Source organism: Benincasa hispida, chromosome 2 (genome assembly GCF_027475165.1).
Source record: "Benincasa hispida cultivar pf3 chromosome 2, pf3_genome.v1.1, whole genome shotgun sequence".
NCBI lineage: Eukaryota > Viridiplantae > Streptophyta > Magnoliopsida > Cucurbitales > Cucurbitaceae > Benincasa > Benincasa hispida.
This window is the reverse complement of record NC_143479.1, coordinates 10,048,877-10,057,650: the sequence shown is the minus strand read 5'-3', so window position 1 is coordinate 10,057,650 and position 8,774 is coordinate 10,048,877. Positions and strand designations below refer to the sequence as shown.

At 30.6% G+C, this 8,774-nt stretch overlaps 1 pseudogene; it reads left to right on the top strand.

Moving 5' to 3' along the window:
• The first annotated feature begins 551 nt into the window (after nt 1–551).
• Nucleotides 552–4,399, top strand: LOC150037638 (uncharacterized; annotated as a pseudogene).
• Nucleotides 4,400–8,774: the final 4,375 nt, after the last annotated feature.

Here is an 8,774-nt window from a genome sequence, read left to right as displayed (position 1 = left end):
AACAGATGCTCGCGGTCGAAAGAGAGGGCATGACATTCGTGGGTTTGGACGGAGGCGACGTGCGATTGGGAGGAAAGAAGAAAGAAAAATTAGGGATGGTGGTATTGCCGTGCGGCACGAGGAAGAAGAAGGAGAAGGGTTGGTGGGGGGTTTTAACAAAAATAATAATAATAAATGTAATAACTAAAAAGGAAGGTATAATTATAATAAATTCTTTCTGTTTTGAAAGGAAAATTAATTTCTACTATAACTTTCACATTGAAATTCTATCGATTTCTTTCCCTATAGGCATTGAATAATTTTCCGCCAAACTTAAATTTCTGCATTTATACTTGAGATCCAAAATGAATTACCAAATAATAACGTTACTGAAATTACATTATTATAAAAAATGTGCGGAATGTTACATTGTTTATTCATGATTGTAATTTGGAATTATCTTGCTTCCGCTGCTCATGAAAATCGCGAATCCGATTTCCTTCACTTCTAACTATTCATAACTTTAGTCAAGATACAATGTAGATGAAAATTGGCAAAAAGAGTTTTTTTTCCAAAAGATGGGTAGATTGTGGAGGGCTAGAAAATCTTGTCTAGTGAAACAAATTCGAGATGCCTGACCAAGGATGCATTTTTGAAGCTAATGTCCAATAATTTTTAAGATGACTGGATGGACTTTGTGAGTGAAAATACTAGTGCAAACTTCTTGGTATGAAAATCTTTACTTCAAAACATATATATTTAAATTTTCTTATTATTACTTTAATAAAAATATTGCAGTCACAAGGATTGCATTATGAACTAAAACACATAAAAAGAAGGTCGAGCAATCGGTGAATGCACAAGTTGAAGTGTATTATGTTTTGTGAAGGAGGGGGAGAGGAGGGGGGGCTTGAAAAAGTATATGAGCATTAACTTTATTCGGATATTATGCTTATAGAGTATGTGAAATTTGTTTGAAAGTGATATCTTTTAACATTACTATGTTCTTTTTCTTAAAAGGTTGTTAGGAATATACTTTGTTGGTATAATTAGCTTATGGTGTTTGTGAACTTCTATTGAAGAATGATTTGATTGAAGTGTATTATGTTTTGTGGGGAGGGGGGAGGGTTGAAAAAGTTTATGAGCATTGACTTTGTTGGGATATCATGCTTATAAATTATGTGAAATTTGTTTGAAAGTGATATCTTTAAACATTACTATGTTCTTTTTTCTAAAAGGTTGTTAAGAATATACTTTGTTGGTATAATTAGCTTATGGAGTTTGTGAACTTCTATTGAAGAATGATTTGATTGAAGTGTATTATGTTTTCGGGAGGGGGGAGAGGAGGGGAGGGTTGAAAAAGTTTATGAGCATTGACTTTGTTGGGATATTATGCTTATAGAGTATGTTAAATTTATTTGAAAGTGATATCTTTAAACATTACTATGTTCCTTTTCTTAAAAGGTTATTAGGAATATACTTTGTTGGTATAATTAGCTTATGGAGTTCGTGAACTTCTACTGAAGAATGATTCGATTGAAGTGCATTATGTTCTTTTTTTGGGGGGGAGGGGGGCAGGGGGGTTTGAAAAAGTTTAAGAGCATTGACTTTTTTGGTAAAGTATAGACGAAAATGTGGGATTTGTATTATATAATTTCGCATATACTTGTTGTTAGGAGTGCATTGAACAAACTGAGGCTGAGACGAGAACTTCAACAACTAACGTGATTGATGTTGGGAATGTCCTAGAACTCACAGTTCGTAAATTTTGTGTTAAACATTTCTATTTATCAATAAAATATTATTGAGTATTTTATTCAATAAAGTCATTGATATTGCATTTTATTATGAAAATCCAATAAACATATCCATAGCTATAGTATGAATACTTTAACTTTATGTGGTGACATAAATAGGATCAAGTTATAGTACATAGCCTACATAATCTATAAGTATATGAATGAAGTTGGGTATTTCATCTTGGTAAAACTATTGAATGCCACCCATTTCATATATTGATATAAATGATGTGATCCATAAATAATTCATGTAGAGACATGTGAGTGGGGGTATCCTATGCAATGAGTTTGCATAATACTGGACCTCAAAGTAGTCACTTTTCTTTATAACGATCATTTAATGTTAGGATTGACTATTTAAAGCTACAATGACCTAGGATAACACGATCTTAATCCTGAGCTAACTATGAACTCCTGTTTATTTTGGGATTATCCATTGATCACATAGGTAAGAGTAGTCCAACAGCACTACTCAATAAGTCTTCCATTTTAGGGATAAGACCGGATAAATAGTTGGGGACATAGTTATGCAAGATGGAATTCACTCCTACCCGACCTAGAATTAGCAGATAGGTTGTTCTCTTAAGTGTTGATGCCTAGTCTTGAACAACGGGGCTCCGTTGTCTCTTGGAAGAGAGGGATATGATTTATAAATGGTACTATAAATCAGTTGTTCAATAGAGGGTCAGTGGGAACTTAAGGTGCAAGATGTATTTTCAGGGGTAAAACGGTAATTTTGACCCAACTGTAAATACGAATGACCTATAAAGGATCGACTTACTGATTGTGATCGAAATGGATAGAAATATATTTACAGTGAGGAGAGTGCAACTATCGAGCTATAGTGGTGTGCCTTGATAGTTAACGAATAGTGATTAATTAGGTTTAAAGAGTTTAACCGATTAATTACAAATCGTTGGAGCTCATGATCCATAAGGTTCATTAGGTCCCTCTACTGGCTCATAAATTGGAATAACAAATTTATTATTAATTGGATGAATTTTGGAATTAAGGCTATGAATTTGAAATGTTCAAATTCAATTATTAGGGTTTTTAATTTATTGTATTTTAATACAATTAAAAACGTTTAATTTAGATGAAATTAAATGAAATTGGAGAATCAATTTATATTTAAATTATGATTTAAATATGCAATTGGGTCATATTGGTGGAATTAGTATTTTATTAATTTTAATATTAAGATATTAAATTATTTTCTATTAATTAAAAGGTTTAATTGAAATAAAATTAGTTTTATATAAATTAATTTTATAAAAACAAAATTTAAACAAAATAGTTTTATTTAAAACAAAATCAATTTTGGGAAAATTGATTTTAAAAACAAAATTAAAGAGAAAGTGGATTTTTCCAATTTTGGAAAAAATCAACTATCTCGTTAAGTTGTAACTCACCAATTTCTATCAAATTCTTCAAGTAAGAGCTACCCTCCATGCAACCCTACTTTAATGCATGGTTTGTGTGTATAAATCAGTCCTCCATGCAGCTTGATGAGGATGATGAATCCGAGTTTTTCTACTGAATTTCTGCATAGTTGAAAACCCTCTCAAACCATCAAAATTCATCCCAAATACAACTTGATTTGAGTGTTTCCACCACACATTCCTTCTTGAGCTTTGTAGAGAAGATCTTGGTGGTAGTCTTGTTGAAGTTTCAAGCTCAATTTTGAAGTGATTCTGCTGAATTCGTGGATTAAGTCTTCAAAGGTAATGTTTGCTTCAAACCCTCTTTGAATTTCATTTTAATGGCATGTTTAAAACTCAAATTAAGTATAGTTAGAGTGCTTATTGATTATGATTTCTTCTGCTGCATGTTAGATTACTCCTTCAGTTGATGATGCTTTAAGTAAGATTCTTGGCCCTGACCGTGGTCATGTAAGAGGATTTGAGTTTGGTGTGACTCGTACAAAACTATCTCTCTTGTCTTAACAAGATAACAAGAACAAGGTTATTGAAAAAGAATATTTGAAGATGAAGGAGGAAATGATAGAAGTAAAAGCAATGAAAGATGAAATGATAAAAATGAAAGCAGTTATGTCATGTTTTATAAAGAAACAAGTAATCTGTTTTTCTTTAAATCACTTGCATTCATTTTTCTGTTGACTTTTTTGTTTCATATGAAATTATCATAAGTTGAACCAAGTGAGGATCTTTCAAATGCTACTGCAAGTGTACCTAAGGCAACAAATATTCCTTCAACTTTTCTAATATCATCTCCATTGGTAAATTTATTTGTAATGTGATGAGAATTATTCTTGATTTCATTATTATCTTATTCTAATATCTCATATTTTCCTTTTGATAGAGTATCAATAAAAGTAGTCAAATTAAGTGCAAGTTATTAGATTGATATGGCTCAGGAGAGATTTTGCAGAAGGACGATGGTCTTCTAATGATCCAACTGCTCTTGTTCATCACATTCCTATTGGTCCACATGCAGTTAAATTATGGGTTGATGTATCAAAGAAATCCGACGCATATTAATGGAGGCCTACATCTGAGATGACATGTATTGAAGAAGCTTTGGGCAGTACAGTTGCATGGTCATATGATAAAGTGATTATTGTTATGTTATTTTTTAAGCTTATTTATCTACATTATTAAAAGATTTTCTATATTTTTTTAATATTCACTATTGTTTGTGTATACAAAATCATACATTGATATAGATTTTATAAATTTATGTAGGTGAATGAAATGATGTCTTACCAAAGGAAAAGAGAATCAACAATGACAGCTCAACTATGTATTTTTTGAACACTTGGTGAATTTTGAACACTTTGTATTTTGAATACTCGGTCAATTTTGAACACTTTGGAGATTTTGAGAGCTAACTTATGTTGTTGGTGTGGTCATTAAATACTTCATCTAGCTTGTATCATTTAGACACAACTTTATTCTAGGAAATTGTTGAATATTTTATTTTGTAACGTTAATAGATTACGAATGGAAGTTATTAGTATTTATTATGATATGAAGTATATTATGTACGTATATTTTAACTAAAATTGAGTACTTGAGCTAAAATTTATCAAAATCTAATCAATTAAAAAATTATTTTTGAAAAAAAGTTACCTCTTTTATAGCCATGAGTTAAAGCTATAGAAAGATTTATATAGCAAAAATGAAATACTATTAAAAGGTTATTATAATAATTATAATAATTGGAAAGGATTAAATAACATTACTATAGCATACAATTACAGTTATAAATCCTATATTATAGCGTTGGAAAAAGGCCATTATATGTTAAAGATAACACATTATGTTAGCTATACAAACATATTATAACTTAAATAAAAAAAAAATACTATCAAATGTTTTTATAGCATCGTATATAAGCTGTATCTTCATACTTTACAATAGCATCCATTATAGCTTTAGAAAAACACTATAAAAAGTCCCAGTCTTTTAATAACATAGGCTATTAGGACTTTCAGAAAACGCTATAAAAAGTATATTATAGCTTTTTTGTTAGCTATCATATATGTGATTTTTTATAGTGAATAAAAGTGGCTATTTTGTGGTCTGGTCTTGTGCAAACTCATTATATAGGATGCCCCCACTCACATGTCTCTACATGAACAATTCAGGATCACATCGTTTGTATCAGATACAAAGTGGGACACTCTGATAGCGTCCCCAAGTTAAGGTACCTAAGCTTATCCCTACGCTATAGACCGTTTTGGCTATATACTTGTACTTGATCCACTTTTATGTCTCCACATAAAGGTCAAGTATTCATGCTATAGCCAGGAGTTCTGATATGAAAACCCTAGAATTTGAAAGTTAAATAACCCCAATGTTGAACCCTTAATATCGAATTTTAAAACCCCCAATCAATTTGACAACAATCCAAAGGGGAAGGATTAGATTTGGATTACCTTTTGATCGAAGGACGAGAGATAAGGAGAACTAGTTCCTTACTCCAAGTTTGAACACTCCACAAGCAAGATGGTCAAACTTACCTGAATGTTCTTGGCAACCTTGAATCAAGAATTGCAAAATTAGTGATGAAACTCTATCATCTACTAGAGAATTTTCATTCAAAGAAAACCCTAAAAAACTCAAAACTTTGAAACCTCCATACTGTCTTTTTCTCTCCTTTTTTAAACCCATCCTACTTAACAAAAAGTCTAGTCTACCCTGAACTAAAAACCTAAACAAAACATATATGGGTTCAATAATGAAAATACCCAAAAATTAAGGTATATTTTTTAAATTAAAATAAATTAACAAAGTTCAATTGGTATCATCTTATAGCATCAACTGAAACCAATTATAAAGATTTTGATCAGATATTGCTACTTGAATCCCCTCAATTGAGTTCAACTCCACTTGAATGTGAGAATTCACCACTAACTATAGCTTCTTGGCTCTTGAGCGTGTGATTGATCTCGGAGGCAACACAAGGGCGTCCTGGTTCATATCAGGTTCTCAGTTTATTGAATTTAAAGTTAAAAGGTGCAATTCACAAATGTAATAACACCTTTATTGAATAAACCTTAATTACTACTTTATTATCAAATAGAATATGTTTAATAATTATAAACCACAAGTTTTAGGACATACAACCCAACACATAAGAGAATTTGAGCCTAACGACTTCATGTTGCATCCTTAAGATAATTTTACTCACTCAAGTGCCCGAGTTTCTAGAGTAATTGTCTCCTAGGATAGAAGAAATTGATTTTCTTATGGAAGCAACACCTCGTCTGCAAGATCTAATGAACTATACGTTGTGGAAATAAATTGAACTTGAACCAATTTACAAAAAGAGAAATATTTTTATGGGATAAAATTAATGGTGAAAATCTTTCTTTTTTCTTTTTTTTCTTTTTTTTTTTTTTTTTTTTTTGCAATTTAAAGAAGAAGCATATTTATAGACTATTCATGGCCATTCAAATAGTCACGTCTCTTCTTCAAGTTGGTTAATTACGAAAAGACATGTCATTTATGAAACGATATAACTTTATACGAATGATCACTATCATTTATTCCAACATAGATCATTACAAGAGATATGTTTTATTCAGCTAAGTATGGTTGTCAACATATGGTTAAGAATATCAATTCATGTCATAAGATTGACAAGAACTATGAAGGCCAACTCCTAGGATCGGCCAAGGAAGTAAAGGAGGTTATAGAGGTCGACTCATAGGGTCGGCCACAAGAGGAAAAAATGCCTACGTATGGAGGCCGACCCTATAAAGGTACAATTATGCCTAACGGTGTGTGTTTGGGGTAAAGGACGGAATGGTGAGAAGTAAAGAGTTATGAAGTATAGGGAGTTGTGAACTATCAGAACCCAAATTGTAGAGAGTTGATAAGATATAAAATTGATAATTTTTAGTATTGGGACCCATAAACTCTTTGGACTAAACAAGAAATGGAGTTCGCAACTTCTACTTTCGAACTCCTACTTCACAACTCCTTGGGCCAAACACGCTCTAAGTGTTTCACTTTTGCATATATTATAATCACTAGTGAAATAAATCCAACAATTCATAACGGTCAATAATAGTTTGATTAATGATCCAATAAGTTAATCAGTGAATGATCGTTACAAAATTTATATTTATATAATCAAGAAGGCTCGTGAAATTTGAGGTACGTTGAAAAACATCTCAAATTCTCTATTATTTAGCTCTCTCTCTCTCTAAACGATTACTAACTTAATCGTAGGAATGTTGGTGACCAAGCATCATACCAATGTGAGATTCTCTATTGCATAGGGTATTCACTTAATTCCTCTCGAACTTTACAAATTCACCGCGGGAACCAAAATATGGTATCAACAGATATGTAAAAACATAAACAAAAAGATAAATATATGCCCAATATATAATAAACATCGAGGCCAAAGGCTAGAAGTAGATATTTATGTCCCTAACATATAATGCCCACTTCTAGTCTTTGCCCTTAATGTATATTAACTGATTTAAAATAAATTAAACACTACTGCACAAGTTTGTTTAGTTTGCCTTACACATTTATACAAATGGCAAATTACTATTAAAAGGAAGACTATAGAACACAATCAATAATTTATAACTTCAAATTTGTATTTAAAATGGTTATAATTACAAAAAACATTATGAATGGGATGGTTGACATTGATGGTCATTGTGTAAACAAAGTCACATATTAGTTAGAAAGAAATTAGTTGTAGATATGAGACCTCCAAAAATGTACAATGTCATATTACTGTAGAGATAGATAAAGATTACATTGTCCTTATCACACGAGTAGTTGGTGGTGATGTTGTAGGAAAGTGAATAACAAAGAGATTTTGATTATTCATATCATGAAAATTTGAAACGTGTTTCCAATCAAATAAAATACAAAATAATACTTTGAAATTTTTAATTTAAGTGTTTTACTCAAATGATATACTATTCATATTGACTCAAATGATATACTACTCATATTCATTTTCTAAAAAGGGTAATTGTAATTGGTACCATTTTTTGGAATAATAATCAAGTGTATAGCATCATTTAAAAAAATTGTCTAACAGTGATAGACTTCTATCGTTGATAGACTCTTACCAATGATATGGTCTATCACTGATAGACTATTTAAATTTGGTCATATTTGCAATTTTTTTTACATTATGTTATATCTACTAATACTTTTGGTTCAATGTCTATATTTGCAATTGTCCTTTCTAAAAAGTCATTTTGCTAACTACAATAAACATATTTTTGGGAATGATTCTAAAATTATTACAATCGCTTTTGTCTTTTTCAAAATAGACAAGTTTTTAGTCATTCAAATCATTTTTGACAAAATAGAGATTACATTTAAAAGTATAAAAATAAACACTAATCACATAGTACAATTAATAGTATATTTCGGAGTGATTTTAAACATTAGAAAAGTGATTCTAACAATTTCATAATCACTTACAAAACATGCATTAAATTTAGGAAAATATTATTATTTTTCTCTTCAAAATTAAACTCTAAAATCTAAT